The sequence below is a fragment of the Oryctolagus cuniculus genome, chromosome 3 (genome assembly GCF_964237555.1).
Source record: "Oryctolagus cuniculus chromosome 3, mOryCun1.1, whole genome shotgun sequence".
Lineage (NCBI taxonomy): Eukaryota > Metazoa > Chordata > Mammalia > Lagomorpha > Leporidae > Oryctolagus > Oryctolagus cuniculus.
The window spans coordinates 52815954-52834009 of record NC_091434.1 but is presented as its reverse complement, the minus strand read 5'-3'; the positions used below and the strand labels follow the sequence as shown (position 1 = coordinate 52834009).

The 18056-nt window shown below is 36.4% G+C and overlaps 1 protein-coding gene across 2 annotated transcripts in view; it reads right to left on the bottom strand.

Annotated features, from left to right (window-relative positions):
- TFPI (tissue factor pathway inhibitor) overlaps window positions 1–6377 on the bottom strand; it is a 65153-nt gene extending 58776 nt beyond the window's left edge. Inside the window, exon 1 of one of the 2 annotated variants that reach the window (XM_008258418.4) lies at window positions 6054–6377. The gene's annotated coding sequence lies outside the window, so the exon portion shown is untranslated. 2 annotated transcript variants of the gene reach the window in all.
- Between the last annotated feature and the right edge of the window lie 11679 nt (window positions 6378–18056).

Here is an 18056-nt window from a genome sequence, read left to right as displayed (position 1 = left end):
ATGTCTGCTCTAGTATATTGACGAAGATAATTTCCACTAACAGGCAGGGAGGAGGAACTGTGGTCTCCCTGACTTTAGCAGCAAAAGCGAGGAACCTGGGAAGGCTGAGAGAGCTGGCATAGGCAGAGAAGCGTGTCAGAGATAATAAAGCTATACAGAAAATGAAATCCAGGAATCCTCAGGAAGACCTCAAATTTTTCAGTGAATACTGAGAGAAAAGTACCCAAATCTTGGTGTGATACCACCTAAAAGGGTTAAGGGGAAACATTTGGAGTATACATAAAACTAGGAATATTTCCTGTCCCCAAGTTTCAAAACTCTCAATTCATACAGCTTCAATATGGCATTCAGGAAGTTGCTTCCTCAGTAGTGGGGACAAATTAACCATAGAATAAACATTACTTGATCCTGCCTAATAAAGTGTAACAGGAAAACAACAAAATATCAAACGGTTTCCAAAATTTAAATATATTTCAGAATACAGCTCGATAATATTTATAGAAATATCATACATTCAGCTTCTAGGAAAGTAAAATCCACAATATCAGGTATGATGAGATTAAGTTTCTAGAGATCACAATATCAATATTGGAATTAAAAACACATGGGATTAAAAATAGATTAAGGGATTGCAAAAGAAAAGATTAATAAACTTGAAGACATAATGGCAGAAACTATGCAAATTTAAACATAGAAAAATGAAAAACAAGGTACAGAAAACCACGAAAGGAGCATTTGTCAACTGTGGAGTAACTTTCAGCATCCTAATCAGTGGACATGCAAATAGGCTCCTGGAGAAAAGAGAAAATACCATGAAGATGAAAATGATACCAGATGGAAGTGTGGATCTCTATAAAAAATGAAGATGCCAGATGGCAAACTACATGATGAATAGAAAAAACTTTTTAAAAAGTTATTTCTCTTAAAAAGATAATTAGTTCATCGACTATAATCAATGCACCGCATTAGTAATATATGTCATTAATAACACGGTTATCTAGATCTGAGATCTGTGGGAACTTTCTATGAGATGCTTTTAAAAGATCATGAAAAATGTATATTATGAAAACAATCTATGCATGGACTTCAAATTTTTGTAAAAAACAAGTAAATATCTTTTAATTTTTTTTGAAATTTTTGAACTATTCTCAATTATCTTCACAAATATCTTTAAATTTAAATGTATTCTAAATAAAAATTTTATTTAAAAGGATTTCCAACTATTTATATCCAATACACTAACACCATACTATATTGACTGTAATATACGTTAAAACAGGAGTCAGTGTTTTGGTATAGTGGGTAAAGCTGCCATGTTTAATGTTGGCATCCCACATGAGCACCAGTTCATGTCCTGGCTGCTCCACTTCCAATTCAGCTCCCTGATAATGGCCCAGGAAAAGCAGCCAAAGATGGCACAAATGTTTGTATTCCTGCCCCTCATGTGGGAGACCTGGCTGAAACTCTTGGCTCCTGGCTTTAGCCTAGCCCAATGCTGGCTGTAGCAGCCATCTGAGGGGTAAACCAGTGGATGGAAGATATCTTTCCCTTTGTCTCTCCCACTCTCCCTGAAACTCTAACTTTCAAAATAAATGAATAAATATTTTAAAATAAAGAAAAATGTATATAAAACAAAATTCATCACACTCCAGGAAGATAAAATGGCAGTATGTTGTTTCAAACTTCATCAGCTAGAAGAGAAATACCACTTGAAAGTAGACTATGTTAAATCACAGATGCATATTCTAAACCCAAAAGCAACCACTGAAATAAACTACAGAATTCCAGCAAATAGACCATTACAGGAGATGCAATGATATTGCATGTAATACTCAGTCCAAAAGAAAATCTAAGAAATGTAAAATATGAAACATCAGAACCAAAACAACAAGGATAGCAAGGTGGTGACTAAACCTGAACATATCAAATATCAGAAAAAGGATTACTATAAACACTGCAAGATTGGAAAGTGAAATAGTCAAACACAGATTTTAATAACCAACCCCCACTATTATATAGAAAAACTATGCAAAAACACTTACTGAAGATACTAAGATTTGATCTGGATGAGCTTGATCTAATTGACCTTTATAAAATATTACATTTTTACAGTAGTATAACCCACAGACTTTTCAAGGCAGGGCATTCACCAGTTTAGAGTATATTCAGGGCCATAAAGCATGATTCAATAAATTAGAAATCATTCAAACCATGCAAAGTATGTACTGTGGTTCTAATGTAATTAAATTATAATAGATATACCATGAAGTTTATCATTTTAGTTAGTTTAAAATGTACAACTTCATGGCCATAGTTACATTCATAATGCTATGCATCCATCATAACAATCTATTTCCAAAAATTTTCACCATCCCAAAAAGCAACTCTGTATTAAGCAAGTATTCATCATTTACCAAAAGCATTGCTATTATTCGGGAGACTCATCCATTCTCTGAGCTTTACTCTGTGTTTAATTCTTGAGTGAGGAGTGAGATGATTCTTACAGATTAATTAGCATAATATTTAGGGATTGGATAGAAATGGTGGCACGATATGCTTAGTAATAAATACACTATTTGCTTTTTTATCAGTTTCCTATTGATGGCTATTTTTACATTCCTGATGTTGAAATAACTTATGCTGCAACTAGATAACATATAACATTTGTTCAGTCACTGTATAATTGAAGAATTTCTTGCAATAATATGTCTCTCCAGAGATGTGTTGTCTACTAGATGGAATAACTGGGATAAGTGTTGCAGCACTGGGACTTCTATTATTGTTCATGGTACTCTATTGTTTGTTTTTAAATTTTTTACAAGCAAGAGAGAACATAGGATCCCTAAGGGAAGCCTGAACAGAGCTGAAAACACTGGATTTGAGATGAACCCAGTGTTCCCTGTTAATTATTGATTTTTCAAAGACGGTAAAGATGATTAATTGCCCTCAGCCATTAGACAGCTGAATGAGGCTCTGGTGCTATGTAGCAACTGGAAAAGTGTAGACAGGAGTGTAGGACAGTGGAAACTCATACCCATGGAGTTGATACACAGTAACAAGAAAGCAGTCATTGCTGATCCCAGAAAGACAAGAATGATGGCTAGGATGAAAAGAAATCATTAGAAAAATGTTCACCTTTTCCTTCTTTCAGTGACACTTGATATTCAGAAACAAGGACTTCCATAGACATTCAAGCTGTTGAAATCAAATTTCTCCCAATGTGCGTGGCAACAATTAGAAAGAATTATGTGGTATTTTTATATTGCTATAAAAGATGGCAGAATCTAACTGTGATACTTCTGCATTTAAAAATATATTTTGTGTTTTGAAGAGCCAATGCCCCAAGTTGAATTTCCCAAATGAGTTAAATGCTGTAGATGATGAACAGAAAAAAAGTGGTTGGTTAGAGAAACTCTTTACTGGTAATGGATGAATGAAATTGTAGTAAAATTAATAGATCACATCTATGTAACTGAGTAAGTTGGTAGGAAGATTAACTTATTTTAATCTTTATTATCATTCAACTTATGTAATCTATCCTAATAGTTGAGATTTTGGGGGAAAGTTCCATTCTGAGTACTTCTCTTCACCTTTTGTCTCTGCCTTTTTTATTTTTATTTTTGGACATGTATGTGAATTTTGTATTTTTTCTGCTATCAGGTAAAAATAGCAGTTGAAATTTATCTTGGCAACTCATGACTAGAGCCTAGGGTGATTATTGACACCATAAACAAGAGTGTCAAATTGTTAAGTCAACAACAGGAGTCACTGTGTACTTACTCCTCATGTAGAATCTCTGTCCTTAATGAGTTGTTCAATGTGAAGTAATGCTATAACTAGTACTGAAACAGTATTTTACACTCTGTGTTTCTGTGTGGGTGCAAACTGATGAAATCTTTACTTAATATATACTAAATCAATCTTCTGTATATAAAGATAATTGAAAACGAATCTTGATGTGAATGGAATGGGAGAGGGAGCAGGAGATGGGAGGGTTGTGGGTGGGAGGGAAGTTATGGGGGGTGGAAGCCATTGTAATCCATAAACTGTACTTTGGAAATTTATATTTACTAAATAGAAGTTTAAAAAAAAGAAAATATGAATTCAAAAAAAAACCAAAAAACAAAAAAACAACTTGTGACACTGAAGTTAACGAGCCAGCCTTTCCTAAAGAAGCTATAATACATTTAACAATTGGTTAGATTGCTGGGTGTTCTGGAAATAAATTGAGCTCTTTGAGCCTGTCCTGGTACATTTAATAGTTTGTCATTCTGTCTCATAGACTTCTGCATTTGAATAATGTAGGTAACCAAAATCAGGACATTAATTCTTAAGGAACAAGTAAGTTATAAAAACAGTAGTTTATTACAAAACATTTTTCCATTTCACATATTATCATTTTAAAATCTAACACGAATGCTTATAATATAAAATTCTAGTCAAAATAGTTGCACAATCAAAATGAAACACAGATTCATGGACATTCAGATCATCTAGTGCAAGTTGATGACCTAATCTATTTGAATGAGAGCCACATTTCCAAGAAGAGTTTAGAAGTAGTCGTTGGAAATAACACAAATGTGTAAAGATATCAGAATGTACCTTAAAGGAAAATAAACTGAAACCAAAAATTGTAATAACATACATAATAGAGAGACAAACCAAATAGAAATATATACACATCAGTAAAGATGTCAACAAGATTCTATGGCCACCTGAATAAGACAAATTTGGTTTCATTAGAAACTACTTGCATTGATAAATGTAGGTATTTTAAAATTTTACTTTGGCTTTAAGGTTTTACTTTGTTATGTTAGTTATTTCTATTTCCATTAATATTTTCAGTTTCTGCTGATCCCTGTTAAAATTTCACAACATTTTATTGAACTATTTTCTACTCAAATAAGTTTTCAGAGGACTTTATCCATTAGTTTAACGGGTAGTTAAGATATGAAGATATGCCCTGAAATAATCATGCAGTAGAATGATGAATTTAAAGGACTCCTTATAGTGTTTTATAAAAGATTACCTTAGGTTCAAAACTTTTGAAATATCTCATTTTTTTTAACTTTGACCCTCTGATATAAACGTTATGCGTTTACACAGAAAATGCGATCTTCTCAGCTGTATGCTTCCTGCTTGGGTTCTGCCTCTACGTTTATGTTATCTCCTATTATACAAAGTCATTTTGTGACTAATTTCCAGAGCTCTGAGTCACAGTGTGGCTGTGGCTTATCTGTTCTTTTCTCCCTCATGGTACTGGTCTTAGCTCTCATTTTTTCATAGTTCCTTATACAAATGAGATTTTTCCATAAATAAATAATTGTTGTCTCATAGTTTTGTGGTTGACGATCACTATATTATGTACTCTTCTTAACTATAGAAGCAAAGTTTAATCATTTCAGAACCAGCAAGAATATGACAGTGTATCATATGGGTATGGAATCTATTGTTTTAATTTATGTAACTGAAGAATATACAGACTTGATCACAAGTATTCTTATTTAAGTATCTTACAATCTTTGCTTTAGTCTTTAGAGACTTGTAATATATTTCCTTAGAGAGATTTAGTAAATGCTGGCATGAAATACTAAGATTAAAATAGTTTTCCTATTTATATTTCGTTTTAAAAATCTCCAGCTAAAGGCAAAGAAGTTTCTTTACATAGAAGCTGACAATCTCCTTGTATGTTACTAAATAAAATTTTAAGGTAAACCAAACTTCAAGAAATTTCAATTAACCGGAAACAATTAGTAAAGAATTCTACTACAATGTTAAAATTATAAAAAGGCTGCATCTCCCCAATTATTGACAAAAATGTTCTTGATCTTAAATGCAGAAACATGTACTGCACACACATGCATTTAAGAAGTTAAGTGCAAAATGCTGAAAACAATTTTGCATCGCAAAGCGAGTTTACTTTGTTCACAGGGAAGGGCTGATTTTCATTTTAGAAAAATAACACAATGATTCGACTTTGCCTGCTTTTCTCTAAAGAAAGAGGAGTAAAAGTTATTTCCCGTGCACCAGCCAGTATGTTTGCAAATACTCACGAGTAAAATCTCTGAAGAAAGGTCTTGGAAAGATTTTTTCAAAACGGAGTTGAGGCTGTTTTGTCTTCCCTTCCAGGTGATGAGAGTGGATTTATCTTCTCTACTTCGTCTTTTAAAGAGTCACAGAGGTGGGAGTGGAGGAGACTGAAAGAGATGCAATCTGATCCTGTTAACAGCGAAGGGGCAAGGTAAGAATTTGCCGATGAACCAGCCCAAAGTGTGTCCTGTCATTTGGGCCAAGAGGGAGCGTCCGAGTTCCTGTCAGAGCTCACAGGCAGCTGGGAGTAGCTGGGCTTCCTGTGAGGTCACTCCAACTCAGACTCCACTTTGTCTAATTTCTCCAAACTCTCCCAAAGCCCTTTTTTTTTTTCAAGAGGAGAAAAGAGACAAAGGAAATAGCTTACATTAAAATTTCAGACATCATTATTTTTTAATATCTATTTCTGTTACTTTCAGAATTTTTTGTAATAGTTTCTTGAAAACACGTTCCTTCCTGAGTTTTTTTTTTAATTACATATTTATTGTAATGTTGTTAATCACTGAACTTTTTTTTTATTCTTCAGATGAATTTGCTTAGTATATTTAGGTGAAAAAATCTGAGGGCTACCTGAAGAAAATCTCATCAGAGAAACAATGTATTGTGCTGTAAGTTGCAGAATTTCAGCCTGTGAACCAAACCTTGGCTGTTTGCCATCTTTGCAACTTTGGCCAAGTTATTTAAATTCTCTCTGCCTTGGTTTCTTTTTCTGTAAAATGGTGATAAGCAGATATTCTTGGATTTAAATAAGTATTAATTAAATAAGTATTAAATATATATATATTCTCCAACATGTGGCAAACCTACATAAATGCTGACTCTCGCTGCTTGTTTATATTACTACTGTGTTGCTGTATTTTACAGAAAATATAAATATTTAAAGACGTCACTTAGCCTTGCTCTGACGTAGGTCCCTATCATGAAGGTTCACTTAGTGGAATTATGATCCTATCAGACTAAAATCACTAGGAATTTAGCAAGATGGTACCATTTACTGCAAACTGAAGTCATTTGATTAGAAAATCTTCCAGTTTCTTGTTTTCTCTGTCTCAGTTTCTCTTTGTGCCTTCAACTGTTCACACTCTTCCCTTTGACATCTGTCTATGGAAGGGATAATCTTTCCTCTTATGTATTTATAATATTTGTCAAATAATTAGTAGGTGACACAAAGACTAATCTCTCATACCCAGCTGATGCAGTAGGTCCTCTGTGTGATCATTTCACAGCTCCAGAAAGGTTGAGTACCATCTGCACAGCTGCGATTCAGATCATGCAGTCTGACTTCAGAGCACAGGCTCTTAGTTCCTCCTCTATGCTTTTTCTCACCCATGGTCTGAATTTCAAGCCATGTTATGAATTTAACCCTTTATTACCTCACTCTATTGCTCAACCACCATTGATACTGCTGATTGTGGAGGAATGATCTGTTAGTGATACTACAATGGACACTGACTAATGTTTTGGCCAATCTATGGGCTCTGTTAGGTAGATAAGCTCAGCCAATCAAGTTCCTTCCTTGGAAATGTGAACTAATATAGAAAAAAGTGGACAGGACATGCCAGAGCCTGAACTGAAAGGTCAAGCCGAGAAAGGCTGGAGGCCATAATGATTGTATACAAGGCTATGTGGAGAAAGGTACTTGACAGGGAATGTTGAAAAGGAGAAGTGAAAGAGAATTTGTAACCTCTGAGCTAGAACTAGGGAAAGAATGAAAGCAAGAGTAAGAGTGAGAAGCAAGTTGATAAGAGTGTGACGCCACAATTATGGTACCTCTGCAGGGCTCGTTCAACTGGTCCTAAGTACTCAAGAATTTATATCCTTGCCATAAACCCATTTTTGTCCTATAGTTGTTGAGAGAATATCTTTTTCTTGTTGTTTTAAGAAATCTATCTGAAAAGCCACAGCTGTACTGACATTGTGTTTTGCAAAGATCGTCAATTTCATATTTGCATGGCACTTGGCATTAATGAAAACTTTTCATCACTTTGTTTCCACATAAATCAGACAAATTTGGGTATTTTCATGCTCAAGAGAATGTAGGAACTTGAAGTCAATGCCTGATCCTGTAACTCACAGAACATGTAGATCCATTGCTTCTCTGTCTGAGGTGTGTGTGCAATCCTTTTGGGGGTTTTTATTGCTTATTTACCATTTCAGTTTGTAAGATTCTAAGTTAGTTGGAAAAAAATAAATTTTCACAGCAACAATTTTAACAGACACCATTGTGTCTTAGATCACTCTGTATCTGGTCAGTAGCTTAATGTTCCAAATGCTCACCTAGTAATAAGCGCAATCTTTTTCATTTCTTTCTGAATCACATAATTCAAATCACATTCTAAGCTATTAATAAGAGCTTGGGCATTTCTTGACCAAGATATAAAAATAGGGGTCAGTATTGTGGCACAGCGTGCGATGCCAACATCAGTGCACTGGTTCAAGTCCTGGCTGCTCTGCTTCTAATCCAGCTCCCTAATAGCACAATCTGTGAAGTCGGCAGCTGGCAGTCTAAGTGTTTTGGCCCCTCCCACCCGTGTGAGAGACCAGGATCAAGTTCCTGTCTCTTGTCATTGACCTGCATCAGCCTCAGTCTTATGTCCATTTGAGGAGCAAACGAGCAGATAGAAGATCTCTTTCTTTGTATCACCTCTTCCCAACTTTGCCTTTCAAATAGATAAATCGCTTTCAAAAGATATAAAAAAAAATCCTTACTTGCCCTATGTATAAGGAGACAGTTCCTATTTTTATCCATAATTTAAGAAACTTATTTCTTACATATATCTTTTTTTTAAAGATTTATTTTATTTATTTGAAAGACAGAGTTACAATGAGAGGTAGAGACAGAGAGAGAGGTCTTCCATCCGCTGGTTCACTCCTCAGATGGTCGCAACTGCTGGAGCTGTGCCGATCCGAAGCCAGGGTCCAGAGGCTTCTTCAGGGTCTCCCATGTGGGTGCAGGGACCCAAGGACTTGGGCCATCTTCTACTGCTATCCCAGGCTGAAGCAGGGAGCCAGATCGGAAGAGAAAAAGCCTGGACTAGAACCGGCGCCCATATGGGATGCCGGCGCTTCAGGCCAGGGCTTTAACTCACTGCAGCACAGCGCTGGCCCCTCTTACATATATCTTATATTTCAACAAGTTCTGGAAACTTCAAAATTGAGACATAATTTGGAAGAAGTTAGCTCTTTTTCAGCATTTGAGACGAGTTCATAGTTTAGAGGACACTGAAATTACAAAGGATGTTAAAATTCCCAATGAGACAGCAGTTTTGGAAGATATCTAAAATAAAATTATTTAAAAATTTGTATCTTATCAAACCTTCATTTCAGGCATTTCTGAGTACTTCAAACGGTGCAAAGATTAAATATTTCATTATTTCATATTTCAACCAACTACTTTATTTTAAAGATTTATTTACTTATTTGAAAGATAGAGTTATGGAGAGAGGGAGACACATACACACACACTCATGCACAGATTTTCCATCTGCTAACTTACTCTCCAAATGACTGCATCAGCCAGGGATGGGCCAAGCCAAACCCAGGAACCAGGAGCTTCTTGTGGGTGTCTCACATGTGTGGCAGGGGTCCAAGTATATGGGCCATATTTTGAAGTTTTTCCCAGGTCATTAGTAGGAAGTTGGATCAGAAGTGGAGCAACCAGGACACAAACTGGTACCCATACAGGATGTTAGTATTGCAGGCAGCAGCTTAACCCCCAAAGCCACAATGCTGGCCCCATCAACCAGTTACTTTTCACACATGGAGTGACTCAAAAGGCATTTCACTGAATTAGGTGAGGAGTGAATCTTTGAACTTCAGTCTCTGTCTCAGTCTTTATCCTTATATCCACATCCTAACTAACTGTACATTATTTGTGGTTCACTTTTCTGATGAAATTTCTTAGCTCTCAATCTCCTAATTGTTGCTGATATGGAAAATGCAATCTCTTCTATTTTAAGTAATTTATTGTTATTCAAAATTTCAGTTAAAATTTGGTCACATCTGGTTACATCTGTGCAGTCCTTGTGTCTCCTGCTCTTTATCCTTTTCTTTTCTCCAGGGCGTCTGAAGCTTAGTGAGTGTTTGGAGAAGACCTCTAACCCATTTATTATCTTCTGTCTGTCCTCTGCTGGGGGAAAAATCACTCAGCCCGTTGTTTCTGTTGCATTTTGACCAAGATTTGGAAGTCAAAACCGGTCCTCACTCCAGGTCACTGTTCTTGCAATGTGAAGCCTGAGCTTCCAAGAACATCTCGTCTGTTGTGGGTGGACGCATCCATTCAACAAGCCACACAGAGGCTGTGCTCTTCGCTCTGGGATTTAGCTGCCTCGGGTAAAGGGCAAGTGGAAAAGAAAGGGAAACATATCAGGTAAAGGCAGCTCCAGGGCTTCCTAGTTACAATCCAACCAGTTCATTGTTAACCAAGGTAATATGTGGCTGTTAACAGTACTTGAGATGCCTAACATTGAAGCATGATTATGAAGACAAAATACCTACATTGTTAATTTATCTTCAGTCAAGTTTTTTTTTTTTAATCTACTAAATCTCTCAGTTTTCTTAATCTCTAACTTTTTTTTTTTTTTTTTTGACAGGCAGAGTGGACAGTGAGAGAGAGAGACAGAGAGAAAGGTCTTCCTTTGCTGTTGGTTCACCCTCCAATGGCCGCCATGGCCAGCGCGCTGCAGCCGGCACACAGCGCTGATCCGATGGCAGGGGCCAGGAGCCAGGTGCTTCTCCTGGTCTCCCATGGGGTGCAGGGCCCAAGCACTTGGGCCATCCTCCACTGCACTCCCAGGCCACAGCAGAGAGCTGGCCTGGAAGAGGGGCAACCAGGACAGAATCCGGCGCCCCTACCGGGACTAGAACCCGGTGTGCCGGCGCTGCAAGGTGGAGGATTAGCCTAGTGATCGGCAGCACCGGCTTCAGTTTTCTTAAACTCTAAATCAAAATTTACCAAAAAAAAAAAAAAAAAAAAAATCCATCTCACAGGGAGAAGGGCCTAACTTGTAATCTTTCCTCTTCCTTACTGAGGTAATGACCTGGTTTGTTCAAATACACTGGCTGTTCTTTCCTCTTGGTCTCTCTGGTAACAAGCAAGAGGAGCACAGCTCCCTTTCCTCTAACATCAGGTTTTGCTGCTTTATGAGCTTTGGCAAACAGAATGAGTGGGAACAGGAAGATACCCAAGTGATAGCTGAGCAGGATTTAATGAGCCTTACAGGAAGTTTACTTTTTTACATTTTATATCATTGTCCATTTTTGCTGCCAGATGATTGTCATGCCTGGGAGCAGGGCAATTCTTTGAAACCAAATAACAATTAAGAGGAAATGGGACAGAAACACAGATGAACTATGAAGGTGATCAAAAGTGAACGCTTTGTTGCTTAAATCTTTGTAGACTCTGGAGTTATTTGATGTCAAGCATAATATAGAGAGAAATGAACAATATCCGTCTTACTTCTTTCACTCATATTTTCTTCCCATGGAGTTACTTTATCCTGACTGTGCCCACATATTGATGTCATGAAACTCTTGAAAATTGGACTAAATTGGACTGAAGTCCCATGTCTCCTGTCTCCCTGGAACTCATCGTCTCTCTTTCTCCTAAATACTTCATTGCAGGATATGCAGTAATTTGGAAACGTACTTACAGAAAGCAACAGACTTAATTAAACAACAATCAATCTGAAATATATTATAGATATATTGTAGATCCAAGTAAATTGTTTTAAGCAATGTAATAATAACAAAAGGATTTCCAGGAGTTGACACGATCTGTAGGAAAATTCCATCTTTTCAAATTAGATGGATTTTCATATGAGAATCTAAATGATATTCAACCTTCAATACCAGTATCATTGTTGGTTTTGTTGTAATTTTTTTTCAAGTTCTGTTTATTTATTTGAAAGGCGGAGTAGAGAGTGTGGGAGGGATAGAGAGAGGGAGGGAGGGTGGAAGGGAGGGAGGGAGAGAGAGAAATCTTGCATCTGCTGCTTCACTTCCCAAATGGCTGCAACAGCTGGGGCTGGGATGCTCTGAAGCCAGGAGCCAGGAGCTTCTTGAGTCTCCCACATGGGTGCAGGGGCCCAAGCACTTAGGCCATCTTCCACTGCTTTTCAGATGCATCAGCAGGGAGCTGGATTGGAAGTAGAGCAGCCAGCATTGCAGACAGCAGCTTAAACTTCTACACCACAATGCCAGCCCCTGTTTCTGTTTTATAGTTCATACTTCTTGTTAACAAGATATGCCTTCCTCATTTCAAAATTAGAATGTTTATTGAGAAGTGATTACAACTTGTGGGACCACCAAGTTTTGTTCATGGTCATAAAGGATTTTCCCAGAAGTTTTAATCATAACTCATATAATTAAAAGGTAAGTATCTTGTGCAAGCTGTCCTTCATCAGACAAAACATTAACTAGCAAAACAGAGAAGGCAAATGTTTATTTGATCTGTGTCTAGCCATTGCATTTCGCAATACAATGTTGATGTTTATAGTTTTTAGAAGTGTTTTGTCTTGTGCAGAGGAAAAATTGTTCCTATCTTTGAACAAAATATGAGAGGACTTCAAAAAGTTCATGGAAAGTAGAATTTAAAATAGAAGTTTTTTTGAAGCAGAAGCTTAGTGTAATACATCGTTTACTGTAATACATTTTTTGTGAACTTTTTGAAGACTTGACATTAGGAGAGCAATTGTCAAAGCAGTGTGTTCAGAGGAGACAAAACTGTGTGATTTAAAGCATGCTAATTTGACACCTTATAATATGCATACGCCAAAAATGTGAAGTGAGCTGGGATATTTCACTTAACGAAGAAGAAACTTGAGAGATGAGTAGAACGTAAATTTGACACATTATAATGTTTAGAACTCGGTTATGTGGAAAGGAGAGTAGATGCTATCCATTTTGTTCCTGATAGAAAATTGAATGGCTGAAAATATTGGAGACTCAGATTTTAGCTTAGAATCAGGATAACATTCACACTCACTGCAGTTTGCAAAGTTGGTTGAACTGCTGGGAGTAATAGGAGGGTGCTGATTCCTAGATGGGATTGGGAGAGAGTCATCTGGACTCTGTTCAGAAGGTGAACTGACACTGGTGGAGAGAACTTGGTTAGAAGCAACAGAGAAATCATTCAAAGCTCCCAGAGCCCTCTCATCCCTGATCGATGGTAAAAATAAAGTAGACACATAAAAACCAATAATACAAATCACAAACATGACAAAAATAAATAGTCTTTATTAAGGTCTTACTGAGTGCCAGACAACATTCTAATGCTTTCTAATTTTTAAGCAAACATTCAACCTTCACACCAAACCTACCTTGTAATTCGTTTCCCATTTAGAAATGAAGATACATGGTTAGGTGACTTGGGTATATTCAAATGACTAGTAAGCACTAGAGTGAGATTTGAGTTCAAATAGTTTAGATTCTGAATATAGAGTTGAAATTTTGAAATTTGTAATTTATAGATTGGTAATTCCATCGGTCATTTTCTAAAAAATTATCCCTTTATATTTGTTCACCACTAGATATTTATAAGTTCAATTTTTTTTTGTAAAAATATTACATTGCAAAGAATTAAAACTGAATCATTGTAGAGGACATAAATATATGACATTATAATCACTTGATCAACTACTATTTAAAGAAATGAATATAGTAGATATTTATGAGTATGTATGAACAATGTCTAAATAACTAAGGTAAAAAAATGGGAACAGGGGCTGGCACCGTGGCTCACTTGGTTAATCCTCCGCATGAGGTGCCGGCATCCCATATGGGCGCTGGGTTCTAGTCCCGGTTGCCCCTCTTCCAGTCCAGCTCTCTGCTGTGGCCTGGGAGGGCAGTGGAGGATGGGCCAAGTGCTTGGGCCTCTGCACCCACGTGGGAGACCAGGAATAAGCTCCTGGCTCCTGGCTTTGGATCTGCATAGCTCGGGCCGTAGCAGCCATTTGGGGAGTGAACCAACAGAAGGAAGACCTTTCTCTCTGTCTCTCTCTCTGTCTGTAACTCTACCTGTCAACTAACTAACTAACTAACTAAATAACAACAGTATAAAATACGTGATTTTAGAAATGATGTAAAGCAATACTGTACAGTAACGCTAGATATATATGTAGTAAAAGCACAAACATTTATGTTAGTTTAGATAGGGAAGGAATGCAACTAGGAAGAACTATAGCATAGCATACTCATCAGATATATATGTAATATTTGTAGTTTTATATAAGACATTAAATAAAGCTCCATTTTATATGAATAATATTTCATACAATTAAATAATTTTATATAAAGTATGGCAACAGACACATGAAAAAAGGCTCAGCATTACTGGCCATCAGGGAAATGCAAATCAAAACTACAATGAGCTTTCACCTCACCCCAGTTAGAATGGCTCTCATAGAGAAATGGACAACAATAAATGCTGGTAAGTAGGTGGTGAAAAGGTACTCTAATCCACTGTTGGCTGGAATGTAAACTGGTGCAGCCACTGTGGATAGCAATATGATGTACTTCAGAAAGCTGAAAATATATCTACCATATGACCCAGCAATCCCACTCCTGGGAATTTACCAAAGGAAGTGAAATCAGCATTTGAAAAAAGCCCCTGTTTATTGCAGCTCAATTCACGATAGCTAAGAGATAGAATCAACCAGGATGTTCATTAACTGATGACTGGATAAAGAAACTATGAAACACTACTCAGCCATTAAAAAAAAATGGATTCTTGTATTATGCAACAAAATGAATGCAACTGGAAACCATTATGCTTAGCGAAATCAAGCAGTTCCAAAAAGACAAATACTATATGTTTTACCTGATCTATGGTAACTAATAGAGTACCTAAAATGTAATATATAGGAGTGACATTGTTATTTTTAGTTTTGATGATTGTTTATAGCCCTTGTCTCAACTGTTGAGGAACTGTGCTTTTTTCTTATTATTTGTTGAAATCTTAGTGTAAGGTTAATCTTGTGTATAAAGTAAACTGAAAGTAGATCATTGCAAAATTTAATAGGAGAATAGGGAATAGGAGAGGAAGGAGGAGGAATGGTTGGAATGTGGGTGGGAGGTAGGGTAGTGTGGGAAGTATCATTATGTTCCTGAATCTGTATATATGAATTATATGAAATTTGTATACCTTAAATAAAATTTTAAAAAGTGAAAATAGTGTGCTTAATGAAAAGATTAATATTTATTCATTGTGCATGATCATTATCAACTTTTGGTATATGAGGCTACTATATATACAATGTTCATGAAAAATGTATGTTATAAAAAAGCTATGCGTGGTTTCAAAATATTTTACACCATAATAAAACTTACCTTTTAAAAATTTTATTTATTTAATTGTTTGAGAGGCAGAGTTCGAGAGAGACAAAATACAGAAACAGCTGCCATCTGATTGTTCACTTCTCAAGTGTCCTCAAAGGCTGAGACTGGGGTAGGCAGAAGCCAGGGACTGGGAACTCAGTCTGAATTTCCCACAAAGGTGGCAATATCACCAGTACATAAGCACTCCTTCTCAGGGGCTTCAGCAAAATGCTGGAGGCAGGAGTTGGAGCCAGGGATTGAACACAGGCACTCCAATATGAGAAGTGGGTATCTTAACCAGCATCTTAACCTTTAAGCCAAACACCTCAACTTCCCTTTTAATTCTATTTTTTCACTAACTTTTGAAATACCCTTGGATCGGTCTTTGTACTTTTTCTTGATTACAAATATTAAAATAAAGATACTTAGATTATATAACAGAAAAGCAAGAGAACATTTTCATTGTTCATTCTTTTCAAAAATGTTTTTTAAAAAAAGTTTTAACATTCTGATTTCTGTCTAAATGAAAGCAATGTAATATCAAGGAAATATTTTTTAAAAGAGAAATCCTTGACATGTTATTTGATTTGATCATTTTTATTAGGACAATAAAAAGAAGCAGATATTCGTTTACTTTAATACAATGATCCTGCTGTCTTTAAGATATAGTTTCCAAAGTCAACGTGCATGAAAAGTAAAAAAAATAAGTCTTTTCTTGTTAACTGCACCAGAAGTAATAACAAATAAATTGCTAATATAATGGCTATGTGGAAGCCTAAGACTCCTTTTCTAAATGTACTGATTCTTCTTTTTAATAGCCTTTCCCACGAAGTGGCTAACCTTTTGACAAGATGCGTGAATTTTAACATACAGCTCTCTGCTTGCCTTGCTGGGGGTGCATGACAACAAATGCCTTCAGAATTCCATTCTCAGAGGAAGCTGCTTTTTGCCTCCATTTTCTTTTCTCTCTTGAAGAAAGCAAACAAATAAACATCATTTGGGGTGGAGCTGATGTTTTAGACAGAAACGTCAAGTCTGATGAATGTAAATTGTATAGCTGAGTAAGTGGGAAGCAGGATGACTCTTGCAGTATGTAATCTTGATTTCACTTTTATGTCTTGTGACATTAGGTATCATTCTTGGAACAGATACTTTGTGGTACAAGACAAAGCACACAAGAGCAATTTAGTATTTCCCCTTTTGTGTGTGCTTTCCCCTCTTTTGTGGAGAACTGATGTGGGTTAGAGGAGTCTAACAGACAAATATCTTGCTTCTTCCTGTCTCTTCCTAAGGCTGAGGGGAAGATTAAAAAAAAAAAAAAAAAAACAGGACACACATTCATTCTTGCTCGGCTTGCTTTGTCATCTTTTCTGGGAACTTTTCTAAGAGAGAAAGAAGTTCAGATGGAAAAAGCATCTTCCAGAGAAAACTTGATCGACTGTGGAAAAGGTGCTCAGTCAATTACTCACTCTCTCACCCCAGTCATCTTAAAGTTCAAGTTTTATGTCATACAGAATTACAATGTCATTATGTACCAAAGCCTTACCATAGTTAACTAAATGAACTCATTTGATTTCCTTAACAATTATTTAAGACAGCACACAGATGTTTAAATATTTTACAGTTATTAAGTCCAACTGTTGAATCTGAGCCATGCTATCGCACCAAATGTTTTAGGACTAAGATGTTTATTATGAAAAGATCTCTTTGGAGGGGTTCAGTATGCATACATATAACCTTGGTAGGGTGAACACGAACAAAGAAAGAAAATCCCATGGAATGAGAAGTAAACATGATGAGAATGAATGCGCAGCCCTGTCCCTGCAGATTGGCCACGGCCAAGCTCACCAGAGAATCAGTATCTATTCTCTTTATTTAGGATATCTATGGGGAGGTCCCCTTCAAAGGAAGTCAGTCAGGTCTCAGAGAACAATGGAAACAGCAAACTTTGCTTTTGTGTTTTCCATATCTCTTTCTTGCTTCTGCATTGGAATGTTAAGTCTTTCTGTTCATACATTAACAAATTTGTGCCCAATTGTTTAATTATCACAGTGTAAATTATTTTGCTTCTATTTATTTTCCTTTAAACTTGCTTTAGGCTTTTCATTTTCCTGGACCTCTTAATTATTTTGTAAAGATCCTTTTTTATTTTTATTTTACTTAGAGGGAGGGAGAGAGAAAATGAGAGAGAGCGAGCAAAATCTTCCATCTGCTAGTACATTCCTAGTACATTCCCTAAATGTCCTTAACAAAAGGTGTTGGGCCAGGCTGAAGCCAGGAGCTAAGAACTCAATCAGTTTCTCACATGGATGGCAGGGACCCGAGTATACAAACACTCATTCACTGTTTCCCATAATGCGCAATAGCAGGAAGCTGGAATCAGGCGCAGAGCCAGGACATGAGCCCAGATGTTCTGACGAGACACAGGGATGTCCTAAGCAGTATCTAGCTTCTCTGCCAGACACCCACAACTACAACACTCATTCTTAATCATTTACTCAATTAAAAACTGTTTATATTATTTGTAGTATTTTAATTGTTTTTATTACTTTCAATGTTATTTAACTCTCAGTTTATATCAGTACTATATTAGTGCATATATAATGTAAGAAGCCCATGTTTATGAAAATGACATTGTATAATATACCAGG